Here is a 20,151-nt window from a genome sequence, read left to right as displayed (position 1 = left end):
TTGCAACAACTTGGCATAGCAGTCCAAGAACATTGGGTGTGGTCTGATGGTGTGGCCTCTCAATTCAAAGCCAGGAGGCCTTTTTACTTTGTTTCTAGGTATGGCGCTCTAACAGGGGCTCTTATGAAATGGAATTTTTCAGGATCAGGTCATGGAAAAGGTGAGCATGATGGACCAGGGGCTGTCATCAAACGTCATCTCACTCATGAGCAGTTGAAGCCAAATGGAGTAAAACTCCACTGTACACATGAAGTTGTAGCATTCTTGAGGGAGACCATGTCTACAGGCGCAGAGGCTTCTTATCCATCAAAGACCAGGCTAGTATACGGGTGTTTTGGAAGATCAAGTAAGATGAGGTCGATCGAAGTCAGGCATGGGATTGTAAGGTTGTCCCTAATGCGCGGAGAATTCATTGCGTATCTCGTTATTCGCTGACAAATGGGAGAGCTCTAAGAAGTAGGACACTATCATGCTTTTGTAGTGCATGTATGCACGGTCTCTGGAGGAGATGCTCCAATTCTGTACATGTAGGGTCTTGGGAGTACGTTTTGATCGAGCCCACGGATGACTTTGAGGCAGAGGAAGAAACAGACAATCCAGCCTATGAAGGACATTATGACACCCTAACAGATGTTTTGCATGTAGATGATAACTTTGCTGTTGTTGCAAGTGCAGACAATGAAGAGCTTGTGGACTTCTATTTGTTGAAGTGCACGGGAGAGAAGTCATGCATCGAGTCTTCAATTACCGATGCTTGGGGTAATTATTGCCTGCGGGGATCTTATGTGGTCAAGGGAATTTGGTATGAGCAGCGATCTAGAAATCCACATGAATACAAGCTCTTGCACTCGAAGCCCGAAGTCTATATGTTAGCACACCTTGTGAGAGCTATCAAGTTTCCCATAAAGAGAATCGACCACAACTTGTTTATGATGTCCCCTGATGTATATGAGGCTGTTTACAACAGCATTCCCTTTGATACATAGGGACCTTAGAATTTCCAGTATATTCAATGAGTAAAGTATTCTTTGTTTCTTCCAAATTAAATGGTGCAAGGATATACTGCTATGTTGTTCTTGGGCTCTAATTCACAATAGGACGTCTGCTCTCTATTTTTGTATGTGTAATGGTTCCTTCCTTTTACTTTGGAGGTTGCTATGGGTAGAGAAGTGTTTGCTCTATAATGGTACCTTCCTTTCACTTGGGAGGTTGTTGTGGGTAGGGAAGTCTTCAGCTGATGGTTTAGGGTTCGAGGCACAAGGCCTCATCATCAATGAACAAACAATAATCCAACCAAAATTCCAAATTTCCTATGAATCCTTAAACCTCAATTTAGCCAGAGCGGGTGATGACTAAGTGTGAACAAGTCAGGAACCTTGGTATTCAAAGCCATTGTAATTTCCCACTTCTAACTAAAAAATAAATACCGCAAGGGGCAGCGGACTTTCGAGCCAACCAGGTGTTGAGCAAGGAAACGAGTTTAAAGTATGTGTGTGTGAATAAGTCTAGGTATTAATTGAATGAATTACCGCTTTATGAGACCATAGATGGGTTTTATGGTTCCATCAATGAAATTTGAATTCTTTTCTACAAGTCTGACATGGACAGATTTGGGTGAAAAGGATTCACAAACAGTTGCCATACAGGTGAGAAAAACCAGCATCCTCGAGTCACGGTCTCTCTCTCTCTCTCTCTCTCTCTCTCTCTCTCTCTCTCTCTCTCTCTCTCTCTCTCTCTCTCTCTCTCTCTCTCTCTCTCTCTCTCTCTCTCTCCTCTCTCTCTCTCTCTCTCTCTCTCTCTCTCTCTCTCTCTCTCTCTCTCTCTCTCTCTCTCCACGGAAAAGAAGGTGGGCAAAAACTGTAACATAAAACTACACTGTAAAGGCTGAAAACGCAAACACAAGGCTGAAAATTGCCGAGGTAAAACCCTTGAAATATTATATCACAGCAAAACCCCAAGGGGACGAGCCTCAGCCAGGATAGAAAAGACATAGGTTTAGGATTAAGGATCCACAACAGGAGCTTTTGGTAAGCAGTAGGAAGAACGAACATCCAAGAAGAGGATTAAAAGTCTTCAGCTGATGGTTCCCAGACCGAGGCACAAGGCCTCATCATCAAACTCCAACCATGAATCAATTAAAAAATTGGAACTGTAAAACCATCATCCTCTCTCTCTCTCTCTCTCTCTCTCTCTCTCTCTCTCTCTCTCTCTCTCTCTCTCTCTCTCTCTCTCTCTCTCTCTCTCTCTCTCTCTCTCTCTCTCTCTCTCTCTCTCTCTCTCCCTCTCCCTCCCTCCCTTTCATTTCTCTCTCTATCTCTCCCATGCACACAATCTTCTATTTCAAAATTGTCATGAGTATGAATCATGAGTCAGAGGGGGTAGCTACCATGAGACAACAGGTAGTTACCATGTAGAAACAGGTAGCTACCAAAAAGAAATAGATAGCTGCCACATAGAGCTACCATGCAGATAAAGCTAGCTACCATGCTAATACCAGATAGCTACTAGTCATGAGCAACTAGCTACCATGCTGAAAATAGATAGCTACCAGTAATAAGAAGCTCGATACCATGCAAAAAATAGATAGCTACCAATCTTAAACAGGCAGTTACCATGCAAAAATAGATAGCTACCAGTCAAGAATAGGTAGCTACCATGCAGATTATAGAGCTAACATTCATAAACAGGCAGCTACCATGCAGAAATAGACATCTACCATACAACAAGATTTATACTAGTGGCATTTGCAAGGAGGAGACAACACAGTTGACTAAGCTTTAAAAATTTCAACTCAATTACATATGACTTGAAGTACCGGGTATCATTTCCGAACAAATCACAAATGCCAAGAAGTATGAGATATCCATTTTAGTATGAAGCCAGTTATAGATCAAGAAGGCTGATATAAATAGGTCAATGATAGTTATCAACTCCCATTGGCTGTTTACACAAGTACATAGGCCCAAACCTAAACTTGGTCTCTTACGATCGAGTCGCTTTTCTCTGTGAGCAAAATTTGATAACATATTGGGAAACCTGGTCCTTCTCATTTGATATCATGTGCATACTAACATACTGATCAGGATCTTGCACATAGTCCACCCCTTTAGCCACTGCAATACAGTGTTCGTGAGGTAGCGAGGATCCTGTGATTCGTCATCCGATTGAAATGTTGGTGGACATAACATGGTTGTATCAATGTTGATAATATTTTTGTACCATGTATCGTCCACCATAAGAATCGATGACCCCCTCCAATTTGGTCTCCTTTTTAAGAGCTCCGGTAATCCTTTTACAAAAACTGGTTTTGCTTCACCGCCTTGCAGCTCTCTGATATCAGTAAGTCTGAAAGGCAATTTGACGCAGTCAGTTTGGTAGAATTGCTCTTTCCAGATTCTGGGGTGCATCCCACTCAGGCAACCCTTAAGTGTAATATTCATGTTTCTAGTAGCGCAGCTGGACCAGATGCAAAGGTGAAAGATGTGTGTGCATTCACGAAGAAATTGAAGCACATCTGGCTTGATTATGCAAAAGGTGCCACGGTCATTGCCTCCCTTCAACCTTGAACACTTTTCGATAGAGAAAATCTTTGGTTCTCAGAGGGATCTCTGGATTGGGGTATCTTCTCAAGAGAACCCCATTCATGTCTAATACCAGGACTTTTTGAGGAGGACAGGTTGGAGGTGGCGTACCCTCCATCAGCGGAGCAGTCACACTGTTAATTGGGAAAGGCATTAGAACATCCTTCCACCTTTTTGTACAGGAACTTACATCTTGCTGTAACTCTAGCGAATGCACTTCTTTCGGAGGCTCTGGCTCCACATCTTGCCCCAGAGGGAATTCTTTCTGAAAATCACCGACAGGGAAGAAGTCTGGAGGGGTCACTGGGTGCACATGCGTGGATGTACCGGCAGTAGGATCCTGTGATTCATCATCAGACATTGTACCACTCTTCATGTCAGTGCCTTCCTTGCCATGAAAAATAGCCAAAGATTGTATCAACAGGAGCAGCTCCTTTGGTGTTTTTGCTGTGTTGGCAAAACCTGTGCGTCGTAAAGTAGACAAGATCTTCAAAACCCCTGCCAATCCTTGGGGCATTACCCATTTCCACCTGTTGTAGCCCAAGGGTTTGAGTTCCTCTAAACAAATAGAATTTTTTTTCTAGAGAAAATGGATCTCACCTCAATGGACAAGGCATCAAAAGACACATGCACCACATCACAAGTCACATAAAAAAACACTTTGACAATGAAAGAGGAACTCTAGGTTGATCCAAACGTTCTATTGGTACATTACGAAAGGATTGCAGTACAAAGAAGGATAGTGATTTGATACAAAAAGGATGGTACAACCAAAAAGGCTCATAGAAGGGTTGGCTATAAAGCATCACTCATGGACACTAGGTAGAGTCTAAGCCATGCATCTTTTTGCCCGTGTGTTTGCAGCACCTTTTTTGAGGTTTGCTCCACTTACTGCACCGGTGTCCCCATCCACAACCACAGAATCCTTCTCTTTAGCACTCTCTGACCCTTTGGCTGCATCCAACCTTTCATTCTGGTCTCCCCTTGCCTCCCTTGTAGGAGCAGTAACTAGTAATAAACACCCTAATCAAGCCATACAGATGCAAACATCTTAGAGACTACCCAGTTATACCTAAAGTCCCTTTGCATTTTTTTGCATTTCTTGCTGCTGCAAAAGCCTCTGCAATATTAGGGCTTTTTGAGGGAGATTTCTCTTGGTTCACCGGTATGGATGTCAAGGGTTTTCTAGGATACTGGCTCTTGAAGAGCTCCACTTCTTCCCTGACAAGTGGCGATTCCGTAAGTATTTCATGCGCAATGGGGAGCACATCACCATCCATTAATTGGGTTTCCTCTATATCAGGTACATCTGTTTCTAAAACATCCCAAAAATAAACTCTAGGTGCGTTGTAAAAAAGAATGATGAGTAAACTTTGTACTAAACAAGTGCTTCGAAGGACCCAAGGAACTATTGTTACCTTTTAGATTGCAATGTCTCTCTTCCTTATCGGAGAGAACACTGATCGTAGCGCCCACTTTGACCTCTTTGGATATCACTTCAGTGTTTAGATCACCCTTTTCAACATATGATCAATAGATAGGAAGCTTAGGCAACATTTATTGACAAAACCATACAAATATTGTACGAATGTCCCCGAAGAGAGGGTTACCAAAACTATCATTTGATTTGGTTGAAAGGACTCTACGCCCCACTTTTTTTCTTGGAGGTAGATTCTACACAAGCATTAGTCAATTTAGGTTATTCCATCAATGGATATAACCTTAAAGATTATGTACCACCATGCTAGATACCATTGCATGAAAAAGGTAGCTATCCCCAGACTGGTAGCTACCACAATACTAGTGGGTAACAACACTGTGTTCGGTGGCTCAAACCATAGTAGCTACAATTTAGCCAGTACAACATTGGTGCCTAAAGATTGAATGTAAGACACATTATCATGGCAATAAAGTGGTAGTCACCCCCTACCATAGATACCACCTTTGGAGTAGTTAGCACATAAGCCACTAGCCACCTACTATCTAGCCAGCAACCAAGTCAGCACTTGTGACTAGGCGGGTCTGACTTGGGTGGGGTGGACCACCACCTACCATAGGTACTACCACCTTTGTAGAAGCTACCACATAGTCACTCGCCACCTAGCCACATACTACCCAACCAGCTAGCAAGTCAGCATTTGTGACTAGGTAGTGTTGAAGGGTGGCTACCTCTGACTAGGTAGTGCTGACTAGGTAGCACACCACTCAGCAATAGCTAGTCACTAGCTAGCTCTGAGTAGCTAGTGGTAGCTAGTCAGCAGCTAGACATCTACCACCCAGCCAGTTGCCATCTTGCCAGCAACCACCTTGCCAACTAAGACCTACCTAGCTAATATCTAGTCTAGAACACCTATACATGGTACCACCTAGCCAACCGCATTGCTACCACACGTACAAGAGGTATAACCACAGTTCTCTTGGAGGGAAACTGCCAGCCATTAAGAAATAGGCACAATAGCTACTGTCTAACAAGGTGGCTACCCTTCATGTCACACTACTAGATGTCTGCCCCAGTAAGCACCACTTTAGCTAGTACTTGTGGAGATGCAATTATAGGTAGCCACCTTTGAGATCATGCTCATATGACACCTACAAGTATGCACAGGCCTGAAGTTGTGCTGGTAGTAGACTAATTCTACCACAAACACAACTACCTCTATGTTAGGTGCCTACCCATATGTTACCTAGGAAGATGGTAATAACAATGCACATTCTCAGCCACATTCATAGATACCATATGTAAATGAGCAAAATGACCTGCTTACCAAACTTTAAGCATCCAAGAGATGTGTACCCCCTGCTGTCTATAAACATTAATTCCTTGATATTATCTGGGATGAGACGACCACAACTTGCCGCCAAGCATTTTCCCTCTCTGTCAGCAAGGTTGGCAAAACAATATATGTGGTAAGCATGTCTGCAGGGGGTTATGAATATCCCGAACGCCTCTTCGTCATACATGAGCAGGCCACATGCACTGCAGCTATCAAGCACCTGCTATATCTCAGCATTAGGTGATGGCACTTTGGGGGGTGGAACCTGCAAATGAACCGGGCTTTTCCTGCGTTGCATGGCGTTTACAAAATCGACACGAGCATTCAGTATGGGTAGAATTTCTTCATTCATCTCAATTTCCCTACTAATCTCAAGTAACTCTGCACTGTAGTCATCATCCTCCACCTCATCTTGCAAGGTCTCTAGCGTCATTTTGAGCTTGAAGACCCGTGCCTTCTCCCTTTCCACATCAGTATTGTCCGCCGCAGATGATTGCAGCTCCCCCAATCGATGTTTGGCTTTAGCAAGCTGCATTGTCACACTGTTAATGATTGACATTGCCCCCTCATTTCGATGCACATTTGCCTGCATGGCATCTCATCTTTTACACGCTTCATGGTACTGCGTTAATGCCTTTGCTTGGCTGAGTGCCACAGCCATTCCAACATCATCAAGTTCACGAAGAGACAATTTTCCAAGCCTTGATCAAAATTTGTCCGCATTGTGCAAGCCAGAAACCCTGCTAGCATCCCCATCATCTACATTTGTAACCATGGTCATGTACCACGAGCTCTGTGGTGCACTTGTAAGGTGGAACGCTGCCCATCTCTGTTTCTTCAGCTGCAGCTTGCTAGATTCCATATTGGCTACAATGCTCTCAGCAAAAGCTGCCCAATTCACAACCCCTCTCAAATGTTCATAGAGGGAACCCCTGGCAAATGCCTTCGTTACCGCCATACCATAGTTCCGAGGAGGCTTCTAGTACACCGAAGTCAACATGGAGTAGAATTTGCTCCAAAATTCCTTCTTAACAAACCTGCATTTGACTTTGCTGCCTCTCTTTGGCACCTCAGTAAACACTTGCTGCCAATCTTCATCTGAAAAATCCTCCTTATTGAGGAGCCTAAGATCCTATCCAGCACAATTAAGCTTGTACACCTCATGGGCCTCTGCTTTTGTCATCCAAAACTGGCTCTTCCTCTCAAAGTTGACATGAGGAGGCTGCCACCTAGACATCGGTGCAAGAGAAGCGGGGGTTCCTGTTGGAATTAGGGTTGCAGAGAAACACACACAGCTTGGAGAAGACGAAGGAAGCTCAAGGCACACAATAGAGAGTGTATTCCTTAGTGTGCAATGGAAAGATAGATAGCCCTAGAGTGATGGGCGTATATACAATGCACGGGGGAAAAAACCTCCTAAAGAGGGAAAAAATGCCCCGGCAGTCCTAGTGTGTTCACACACATCACTACCACATGTATATGGTAACAAATCCCCCCTGGAGTGATGCGGTGAACGAGAGCTGGCACATGAGTAAAGGGAAGTGCCATGCCCTGAGGACAGGATCAGTCCACAAAGGGTGGTAAGCCCAAAGCTTTGCGGAAAGCTTCAAGCTTCTCACGAGACAATGCCTTTGTGAAAAGATCTGCAAGGTTGTCCTGTGTTGGCACATAAGCCAAGCTGATCTCTCCTACTGAGAGCCTCTCCCTGACATAGTGGTAATGCACCTCAATGTGCTTTGTGCGAGCTTGAAAAACTGGGTTCCTCGCAACTGCCAATGCGCTCTGACTGTCAGTGTAGATAGTGTTGGCAGTGTCCTGTCCAACACCCAAGTCAGCCATAAGGCGTCTGAGCCATACACACTCAACTGTAGCTGTGAAGACTGCCCTGTACTCAGCCTCACAACTCGAAGTGGCCACAGTAGGTTGCTTCTTGCTCAACCATGATATACATGAACTGCCAAGCATGAAACAAAAACCACTTGTGGACACTCGCGTGTCAAAACAACCAGCCCAATCTGAGTCCGAAAAAGCATGTAAGTCTGGCGGCAATGATCCCCCCTTGGGATAAAACAAGCCAAGATGTAAAGTGCCACTAAGGTAGCGGAAAATCCTCTTGACAGCCTGCCAATGCTTAGACCCTGGGCTATGCATAAATCTGCTGACCTGCGAGACTGCAAACTGAATATCTGGCCTCGTGTTGCATACATAAATGAGGCAGCCAACAGCAGTTTGGTAAAGAGTGACATCAGCAGGATCGCCAGCATCATGTAGACTCAACTTCAAACCTGTTTCCATGGGAGTGGCAATAGGTTTGCAATCCTCAAGTCCAAACTTACATAGCAATGTCTCTATGTAACTTTTCTGACACAAGGCAATACCACCATCACACTGCTTAAACTGTATACCCAAGTAATGATGCAACAGCCCCAAATCTTTCATCTTGAAAGTAGCATTCAAATCAGCCTTAAATTCAGCAATATGTCTCTCATTTGGTCCAGTGATCAGCAAATCATCAACATAAAGAACCACAATGAGAAATACATCATCCTCACGCTTTACATACAATGTGCTTTCTGTTGGACTGTTACGAAAGCCTCGTTTAACCAAATGAGTGTCAGCTTTCTCATACCAAGCACGAGGAGATTGCTTCAACCCATACAAAGCCTTCTTACATTTGCACACTTTGTCCTCTTGTCCTTTTATGACAAAACCGCGAGGCTGCGTTACATAAACTTCCTCAAATATGTCACCATTCAAGAAAGCAGTAACAATGTCTGATTGATGTACATCCCAACCAAAATGAGCTGCCAATGCACATAGAAAACGCACAGTAGTCATACGACAAGTGGGAGCAAAAGTCTCTTCATAATCTATGCCTTTTTGTTGTGCATAACCCTTTGCAACAAGTCGAGCCTTATGGCGATCGATCTCACCATCCGGCTTGCGTTTCAACTTGTAAACCCACTTCGTACCAATGGCCTTTTTGCCAGGAGGCAAATCACATAAAGTCCATGTGTCATTCTCTATAAGTGCATCATATTCTGATTTCATGGCAGTAATCCAATTTTCTGAATTCTATGCTTCATCAAAAGACAGAGGCTCCTCAACATCATGTAAACTAGACACAGCCAAAGCATAACAATCTGATGCATAAGATGCATGGCGAGAGCCTGAACGAGTACGACTAGATAAAGGTGCATCCAATTCACTGTCACGCAAAGTGTGCACCAGCCATTTTGGCATACCTCTAGCCTGCTCATTTTCAGCCCTTTCCTCATCAAGTACATCATGTACATCTGCATCAGTAATAGGCTGTTCTAAAACATTTTCAGAAACCCCCATAGGCTGTACATTTGCCTCATTGGAACTTACATTCGTATTTCCACCACTGAAAAGAGGCAACAAAGTGTCATAAATGTCCTGTGAGCTTACATTACTGTCTCTAGTACATGACAGCAAGGGTTGAACAGAATCTTCCACAAACACTACATCCCGTGAAACCAAAATACGTTTTGTTTGCGGATGATACAACCTGTAACCTTTGCTTTCAGCACTATAACCAACAAAAATACATTTGACAGCCTTATCATCCAATTTTCTGCGCTGCACTTGTGGCACCAAAGCATATGCCAAACAGCCAAAAACACGCATGTGCTCAATAGAAGGTTTTCTATCATGCCATGCTTCATATGGAGTAATAGACTGCAAAGCTTTCGTAGGACACCTGTTAAGTACATAAGTGGCACACATGATGGCCTCAAGCCAAAAAGAATGCGGCAAAGCTTGACTTTTGACCATACATCGTGCCATTTCCGTTAGTGACCTGTTTTTCCTCTCAGCAACACCATTTTGCTGAGGTGTATAAGGCACTGTACATTGGTGTTTTATCCCACGACTAGCCAGAAATGCATTAAATTCATGAGACATATACTCCCCCCCTCGATCGGAACGGAGGGTGCCCATAGTACATTTTGAGACATTTTCAGCCATAGCCAAAAATTGTTTGAAGCACATAAAAACTTCGGACTTCGCTTTAAGCGGAAATACCCACGCATGCCTGGAGTAATCATCAATGAAAGTCACGAAGTACAGGTAATTGCCCAAGGACGGAGTTTGCATGGGCCCACAAACGTCACTATGCACAAGCTGCAACCTGCATGTGGCCCTAACTGAACCATCCTTTGGAAACTTAGAACGCTGCATTTTACCCAGAATACAGCCTTCACAAACATGTTTGATAGGTGCTTCAAGAGGCGGCAAAGAAGCAACCATATCAGATTTCTGCAAACGCAGCAAACTGGCAAAATTCAGATGACCAAAACGTGCATGCCAAAGTTTTGCATCTGAAATAGCCCTTGAATCTGCAACAGCATTTGCAAAATTTTGTCCACACTTGTCATACAAAGTGAGCTTATACAGCCCACGGCACAAAAGCCCAGATGCAACAATTTCATCACCAAAACTGAGATCATGAACTGTACATCTGTCATCCACAAATTTGACTACAAGTCCAAGTCTAGCAAGTGCGGATACAGACAATAGATTCTTCTTGATCCCAGGTACATAAAGTGCATCAACAAGTGTGAAGGAACTGCCATTAGCAGCAGTGAGCACAATCTTTCCAACTCCCTGAACTGGATAAGAGGCGTTGTTGGCACAAGTGACTAAATTCCCATGAGGGACAGACTCGAGAGAGGTAAACAATTCACGATGTGAGGTAATGTGCTTTGTAGCACCACTGTCGAAATACCACACATGTGAATCTGCAGCAACTGACAAGCATGCATCATGGACAGCAGGATTGTAAGTGCACTCTGCGCTAAAAGCCCATTCTGCATCAACATCAGCATCACAATCTCCTTTCACAGAAGACTCAACAATGGCTGCATTTGTAGTGGAACCAGCATTTGCAGTGGAACCACCCTCTTTCTTCTTAGCCTCTTTGGCCTTCAACTTAGGACACGACTTGATCAAGTGATCATTGGCTTTACAATAATGGCAACGCATCTTCTTTTTGCCCTTATCACCAGAATTGCCAGACGAAGTGCTGCCAGCAGAAGCATTAGGAACAGAATTTTTGCCACTCGCAGCAGAACCATAAGAAGTGGCTGCATTACTGTTACCACCCTTTCTTTGAGAAGCAATAAAAGCCTGTTCAACTGCACGCTGCCTAGTCCTGTTTTTTCTAGAAAGTGACTCTTGCAACAGCAATGTGCATAATGCATCAAACTTGACAACTTCAGGATTTCCTTGGGTCATCAGTCTCCAAGTACTAGCAAAAGTCTGGTAGGAATCTGGTAAGGCATCAAGAACAGTCTGCACAAGGGAACTGTCAGAAATGACTTCACCTGCAGAGATGAGTTGCTCATTGATATCCTTGACACTAGCAAGGAAAGTGTCCATATCATCTTCCTCATGCATAATCTTCGACTCTAGCTCTTTACGCAGCAAAGCAATTTTAGCCTCATTGCGGCTTGCATAAAGACTTGCTAGAATATCCCAAGCCTGTTTTGCAGATTTTGCTGAACGGATGTGAGGAATAATGGTGCGCTTCACAGACAACGCAATCAATGCATGAGCCTGCGCATCCTTAACATCCCAACGAGCTTGTTCTGCTGTAGGCAAAACAACTCTAACAGCTGCAATCCTTGCAGCAAGACCTGCAACATCCTCAACATCGCCTACATCTTCAGAACCAGGACGTACATCAATGCCCTGCACAATGTTCCAGACACCTTTTGACACAAGAACATGTTGCATCATATAAGCCCACATAGGGTAGTTGTCCCCATCCAACCTGTCCTCAGCAGCAAACATCTTGAACACATCTGTGTTGTTGTTGTCAGCCATGGTAAATGCTGCACCTGATGTGAAAACTGCCCAAAAATAGGAGAAATGGAGCGGGAACAACTTGTGCTATATAGCACAAACCGTAGAAGACTATAAGGCACCTGTTATGCAGAAAACGGCACTGACAGAAAATCTGCACAAAATGACGAAATAGCCTGTGCAGTACTGCCCGTAGTGGAAACGGAGGCCGAAATGAGCCCAAATCAAAATTCTGAGCAGACCAAGCTCTTCGAGCTATCCCAAAATATTTGTCGACCTGCGAACGCTTGCCAAAGCTCACTGAAATCGGAGAAAGTGAGCAGGCGTGTGCTGGAGCAGCTGGCGACTAAGCCCGGGAGGACGTGACCTGCTCTGATACCAATTGTTGGAATTAGGGTTGCAGAGAAACACACACAGCTTGGAGAAGACGAAGGAAGCTCAAGGCACACAATAGAGAGTGTATTCCTTAGTGTGCAATGGAAAGATAGATAGCCCTAGAGTGATGGGCGTATATACAATGCACGGGGGAAAAAACCTCCTAAAGAGGGAAAAAATGCCCCGGCAGTCCTAGTGTGTTCACACACATCACTACCACATGTATATGGTAACAGTTCTGAAGTTTTGGTCTGATCGGGAATGACGAGCTTGCCTCTCCTCTACAGCAGGTGTTGCATGAGTAGGATTTTGCCTTCTCTTATTCACCCTGTATGTATCATGGTCCTCCCCCTTGGAAGTAGAGGATGCAGCTCTTTTGTTTGGAGAAGCATGCACGACGTGCCTGGGTGGTGTCTTCCTCACCGGCTTGCTCTCCTTCTGCCTGGCATCTTGCTCCTGAGACCTGTGCCTGTGTGCCTTCCTTTCTTTCCCCACCTGCTCCTTGACGTGTTGTGGAGAGGACTGAGCCCATTTGGCGCGCGACAGTAGCTCCATGCCCCCAGCTCTCCGCGTCATAATTCCCCCACTCGCGGCTGTTATAAAGGGGCCTAAGTCACTCAAACTCACTTTTTAAAAAAAGACACTAATATGTATATATTGAAAAAAAAACCCCCATGTTGTCAAATTCGGTACTACAAGTGACCTCCACCACTTACAAACTTAGGTAGTAACATGAAGTGGCTAGCCCCCAAAAATCAAGTAGCTAGTGTACCACCTTAGCATGCATATACCCATATGTCGAGAGAAATGACACCTAATGTGCACCAGCATCGCATATACCGACAACTACGAGACCTCCATCTCTCACAAGTTGTCATTGTCGACTCTGAACTATCACACAGGATGGATGTCATATCAATGAATAACGCATATACAACAAAAAGTGTATGGTGATGAAGTCAAAACTATGGCTAGAAACCCTAGGAGAAAGCCAACAAAATCTCCCTTGTAAATTGAGAAAACTATCAATCAATATCTCAACCATAAACCATGCCAAAATGGCAACAAAAGGGATATCACTCAACCTCTACACAACCATAACCATGATCAATGAATCAATCTGATACTCACATTATACATATGCAACTTGTAGCTCAATGTAGGTCTAGCAAGAGATGCACAATTTAAGTAGTGTCCAAAACCCCTTGCTAAACCAAAGAAAGTCAGTGCATAAACAACTTGGGAATAAAAAACTCTCAAAAGAGCATAAAACACATAACCATATGCATAAGTAGAGAGCAAATGCGATGCTCAATACACATCCCACAAAACTGTCGTCACAATTTGACAACTATAAGTAACTTGTATTCGTAACATGTATTTGTAACCTGTAGAACTTGTAATTACCTATAAGGTGTAGCCACTATGAGCATACACAAATCTCATTCATGTGAGAGTGAACACAAGAGCACTAATCCGTTTCCAAAAATGGCAAAACTTATCAAAGTGAGAGTCAAAACTCGATCATGGTCAAAGCGACTACCTATAGAGCTTGTGACTACCGGTAAAGTCGTAGCCACCATGAGTACACAAATATCACTCCTGCAAGAGTGGGTAAAAGAACACCATCTATGTCCGAAACTGACAAAACCTATCAAAGTGAGTCAAAACTCGATCATGTCAAAGTGGAAGTAAATCTCCACCACTAAACCATCAAAGAGTAATTTGTACATACGTATAAAGCATGGCAAGAATTTGTTGAAGGGATGCGCGAATGCAATGCGTGTGCGGGGGAGAGAGAGAGAGAGAGAGAGAGAGAGAGAGAGAGAGAGAGAGAGAGAGCATAGTGTCTAAAGCAACACTCACTCCTTATTCCTCTACGTGTACAAAGAATAAGTGAGTGGATTAGTGAGCTTAGTGAGCGACGAACATTGGACATCCGTTCTAGGACAAGGCACGTGCCATCCCAACAACCTTTTCTAAATCGCCTCTTGCTCCCTTGACATATGTCATGCTTGTCCCTTCCATTCCTCATAAGCATCTCCATAGATTCACTTTAACACTAGGTTGGTAACCTAACAGGACATAAAAGTGTCCTTTCAGGGTTTTGAAAAAAACCTCCAAAACCATAGTAGATCCACTCATTTTGTAAAATCCTTTCATGAGGTTATAGTTCAAGGCCTACTATACATGGAAAAAATAAGAAACTTGTAAAATTTCTCATCTTTTGGTCACACCAAGCCTCCAAAGTTGATGGACCAGTGCATTTTCATCAAAACAGTCATTTCTTACGTTTTGTTGCATAAAAATAAGATTAGGGATTTTGTTAGGACTTGATATAAATTCCCTAGTTAACTTCAATGGGTTGGTGATCAGAACATATGATTGCTTCTCACTCACTATTTTTTGTTTTGCCAAAATAAATAGATACAAAAAAGTTGAATTTTTACCATTCTGCAAACCTATCATCAAAGTTTCTATAGCCACGCTCAATACAAATAATATATGCATGTTTTCTTAGTTCCCTATTGTCCTTTATGTTCGTAAGGAGCCATGGAGCATGTCAAAAGAATAACACATCTCTTACCAAGGGGAATCTTCACTACAAGAGGCTATTCATATTAGCGATGCTCACACAGCGACGCTCAAAAAAAAAATTCCCGGCGTCGCTATGAGCGTCGCAAATTTACAAAGAAATTTGCGACGCTCATAGCGACGCCGGCTGGGCTAAAAAAATAACCGAGCGCGCCCAAAAACTCAGATCTCAGATCTGAGTTTTTCGGCGCCCTCAAGCAAGGAGCAAGTAACGCTCTCCCTCTCTCTCTTTTTCTTCTCCACACACACACACACACACACACACACGAGGAGAGGAAGGAGAGCCAGGTATGCTCCTTCCCTCTCCTCATTCTCATGTTCCCTTCCCCTCTTTCTCTCTCCCTCTCTCTCTCTCTCTCTCACACACATACACACACACATAGTGTTTTTGAGAGAGAGAGAGAGAGAGAGAGAGAGAGTACAAACAAAAACAAAAACGCACACACACATACATAAACAAAGAATGCACACACACATTGAGAGAGGAAAAGAGAGAGAGAGCATGCATAAACAAAAAACGCACGCATTGAGAGAGGAAAAGAGAGAGAGAACATGCATAAACAAAAAACGCACACATTGAGAGAGGAAAAGAGAGAGAAAACATGCATACGATCCAAAAAAACACACACACATTGAGAGAGAAAGAGAGAGAAACTAATTGAACGTCGTAGGAAACTAATTAAAATTCAAAGACCTAAAGATCTAGCCGACGAGGAGTTGAACTCAAGACCTATTATTCAAGAGGGAAATGGCATAATCAATCTATCATACTTGGCATGGGTGATAGAAAGGTTATACCATTTATCTCTTTTTATTGGCACACACATCCACACACGCGCACACACACAAGAAAAAGAGAGTTATAACGTCGTAGGAAACTATCTTAAAAGACGTTAAAGATTAGGTTATATATAGACTTACATTAAATTAGATTTAGGTTTATTTTTAACTAGCTTTACGTTTATTTACGCTAGATTTAGATTTACGTTATATTAGATTAGATTTAGGTCTCCATAGACTGCGATGCCTGCATGAAGCGGGTGAAGAAAGCCCTCAATGGAATATAGGGTATTGCTGCCTTCACTCATGGTGGGCTCCGTTGATCCAAAAGTACTGGTGAAATGTCTTCAGAAGATAGGGAAGAAGGTGGATCTTCAGGGCGGCAAGAGTCACTACATCCCCGACACAATGACCATCTAGACAACCTCTAGTCATTCAACAGCAACTTCAAAGTTAGTAACAAGAGCAAGAACGGTCTAAAGGGCCAATTGCTGTCGTCAGATGTGGATAGAGATGAGGCAGCGTCACCGCTGGAAGTTAACTCTCACATCTTTAGTGATGAGAATGCCAACTCTTGCCGAGTTATGTGAAAAATTATGTGTTAAATCAGTTTTAAGGTTCTTATAATCCCTATTAGTTTAGTTCTTTGTTTTTAATATAACATAATTTACGTTAGATTTAGATTTATGTTATATTAGATTAAACTTAGGTTTATTTAGGTTTACCCACACACACACACATACACACACACACACACACACACACAAGAAGAAGAGAGTTTTAACGTCGTAGGAAACTATCCCAAAAGACGTTAAAGATTATGTTAGATGTAGACTTACGTTAAATTAGATTTAGGTTTATTTTTAGTTAGATTTACGCTTATTTACGTTAGATCGAGTCCACGCAAGAATTACTTACGGTTTAGGGTTTAGAGTTAGACGAACAGTGAAAAGATCTACTGTGAAAAGATGTTAAGATGCTGTGAAGTGCTACAGCTAGAGAAGAGGCAAAGGGGTTTTGTCCACTACATGCAGTATCATGTAGACATGGGTGTGTAGATTTCTTGTACCCACAAATATAGGTATTGACCAATAAAGACGAGATTATAACCCGGTGGTTCTGATCTCCGTGCACCTCTAGACCGAGGTGTGCGGGGATTGGACATGACTAGAGAATGTGAGGTAAAGAGAGAGAGAGAGAGAGAGAGAGAGAGAGAGAGAGAGACAGAGAGAGAGATAAGACGAAGAATGCCAATAGAATATTAAATTTGTTGTCCAAGTTATAAGTTTTTTATCCTCATTATGAGTAGTGACGAGGATGTGGGACCGTCCAACCGAAACACCTATCTCTCAACGAGGGTCTTATGTCCTTGTAATCAATGCAAGCATGCTGTGCGACGGACAATACGTGTTTCTTTGCAGCACGTTCGTGAATTTGGCGAGTTCGATCCATGTATTATAGATCGAGTTGTTGCCAATTATAACTCGTCGGACTCTGACGCTGGCCAACAAGCAGCAATCTTGCAACCCAATAGACGTGTTCGCAGGCGCTTTGGTCAAGCAGCATATGTGAGGCCACAAGATGTAGCCTCTGACAGCTCGGGGGATGATCATGCAGAGCACATTCCCAACGAGGCAATGTTTGAGCCCGAGATTGATGAAATGATCGAGACGATCATGGATTCAGAAAGGCTTATCTATGATGATATGAAAAGTAAAGCCGATACGCCATTGTATAATGGAGCACGTATGTCTAGATTGAAAGCACTCCTGGTTCTTCTCAACATGCAGGCAAAGTTTGGATGGAGTGACACTAGCGTCACAGCGCTTTTCAGGTGATCTATTACAATTAGTTTACTTTAATAAAACTCTAAATGTATAATGATCTGATAGATTTTTACACGACTGTATCATATTTTTATGTTGTGTAGATTGCTGAAAGAGCACATACTACCAGCTGACAATGTGATGCCAGATTCCCGAGATAAATCAAGAAAGATTTTGCGAAACTTGGGGATGGATTACAATTCTATCCACGCTTGTCCTAATGACTGCATTCTTTTTAGAGGGGAATACATAGACATGGAGAAGTGTCCGAAATGTGATTCCGAAAGATATCGAGTAGATCTCCACGGGACAAAAATTCCACAAAAGGTTTTGCGACATTTCCCTCTGCTTCCTCGCATCAAGCATTTCTTCGAATGTAAGTCCATGGCCGCCCTAGCATCATGGCATGAGGAGAATAAATCTTCGGATGGTGTGCTACGAATTCCTGCAGATTGCGTAGCCTGGAAACATATAGATGGAACATGGTCCGATTTTGCCAGGGAAGCTCGAAATTTGCGCTTAGGCCTGGCTATGGATGGCGTAAATCCATTTGGTCAAAGATCAACATCTTACAGTGTATGGCCCGTTGTCATCGTCAACTACAACATTCCCCCGTGGTTGACTACGAAGAAGGGGTACCTATGGCTAAGCTTGATTGTGCCAGGGCGATATAAAGTGGGGAATATGGATGTGTATCTTCGTCCACTATTGGAAGAGCTACAACAATTGTGGATTGGCATAGAGGTTGTGGATATGAGCCGACACACAGGACGACGGAATGCTTTGATCAGAGGCATTCTAATGTGGACCATGCATGACTATCCCGGGCTAACAGAATGCTCAGGTGATCTATTGACACTCCTCACTCAGACACTGTAAATCTTGTTTTTTCCCATAGTTGATCTATTATCATGTGTATACATGCAGGGCTTCAAACAAGCAGATACAAAGCATGTGTCACATGTGGACCTAGACTGAATGCACGTAGGGCACCCTCACTGAAGAAGCAAATCTACGAAGGTCATCAAGCGTATCTTCTAGAGAATCATGTGTTACGCGATGGCTTTTTGGGAAGAGAGCCACCAAGGATGTCTGCACAAGCATGGTTAGAGCAGAAGGAGATGTGCGATGACGGATTGCCTCCAGGGATGAAGAGACTATCTCTATGGAACGAGTTACCATACTGCCCCGACTCATGATCAATCACTTGCTCGATCCAATGCACATATTCAAGAATGTGGGCAATCTACTATGGGACCATCTGACCGGCAAGAAAGATACTTTGGGAGCCAGAGTTAACCTTAGAAATGTGGATCGTATGGAGCAATATTGGCCGCAAACAGCGTCTGATGGATCGATAAAACTCCCTAAAGCACCATGGATTTTCACAGGAGCCCAAGAACGCAAAGTAAAAGAGACCATTCGATCTTTGCGGACCCCCAATGGCGTAATGCACTCGCTCCGAACGTGTTTTACTAAAGGAGGAAAGCTTACCGGTTTGAAGTCACACGATTGGCATAAAATGTGTCAAGTACGTTCATAGTGGACTTTAATATCATTGCATAAAATGTGGACTTTAATATCGTTGCTGCACATACTTTACAGTTTATTTTACCGGTTGCCATTGAGGGATGTTTGTCTCTCAACATCCGTAACACAATCTACAAACTTGCAAAGCTGGTGCAATGGATCTCACAAAAGAAGATCAACGTAGACTCCATACCATTCGCCAAACTAAATGCTGCGGAGCTTGTGTGCATGTTTGAGAAACATTTTCCTACTACAATGCTAACCATTCAGGTGCATCTTCTTGTTCACATAGTTGATGAGGTGGAAATAGCTGGCACAATTCATTCCAGATGGATGTTCTTCTTAGAACGTTTCATGAAAACGCTTAAGGGATATGTGCGTCAAAAGGCACGTCCGAAGGGTAGCATGGCAGAAGGTTGGTTGGTATCAGAGTCCCTAGTGTACATTGGAGAGTGGCTAGACGGATTTGATAAAGCCCGGGACACGCTATGGCGAACCATAGATGATGAGCGCATATCTGGGATTGTCATGTGCAATCTCGGTGTTGAGAAGAAGATGACGGAAGATCTAGAGGCTAAAATCAATCGATTTTGCATGCTTCACAATCCAGTGATACAAAAGTGGATTTCACAATATGAGGATGCAAAGCAAGAGCGACAAAGGGTGGAGACGGGGAAGACGACCACCGATGCACTATCCAGCGGTTCTGGAGAGCCTACCAACCTTCATGAGCTTAAGATGGTTGCACAACCAATTGAAAAGCGCACAACAATGCGGTGACGAAGTGACTGAGGAAGAGTGGGAGTACTCTCGGGGTTGCGCGACCAAGGTAAGTTTGCAATGTACGACTAGCAAGTGACT

The 20,151-nt window shown here is 43.4% G+C and overlaps 2 pseudogenes; both read right to left on the bottom strand.

The window, feature by feature from the left end:
- Positions 1 to 2,982: 2,982 nt before the first annotated feature.
- On the bottom strand, positions 2,983 to 4,861 carry LOC147433407 (uncharacterized; annotated as a pseudogene).
- Positions 4,862 to 6,578: 1,717 nt separating this feature from the next.
- On the bottom strand, positions 6,579 to 13,114 carry LOC147433406 (uncharacterized; annotated as a pseudogene).
- Positions 13,115 to 20,151: the final 7,037 nt, after the last annotated feature.

This window comes from Adiantum capillus-veneris, chromosome 20 (assembly GCF_014529385.1).
Source record: "Adiantum capillus-veneris isolate H3 chromosome 20, ASM1452938v2, whole genome shotgun sequence".
Taxonomy (NCBI): domain Eukaryota; kingdom Viridiplantae; phylum Streptophyta; class Polypodiopsida; order Polypodiales; family Pteridaceae; genus Adiantum; species Adiantum capillus-veneris.
Note: the sequence above shows the minus strand (reverse complement) of the source record. Positions and strands in the feature narration are given on the sequence as shown.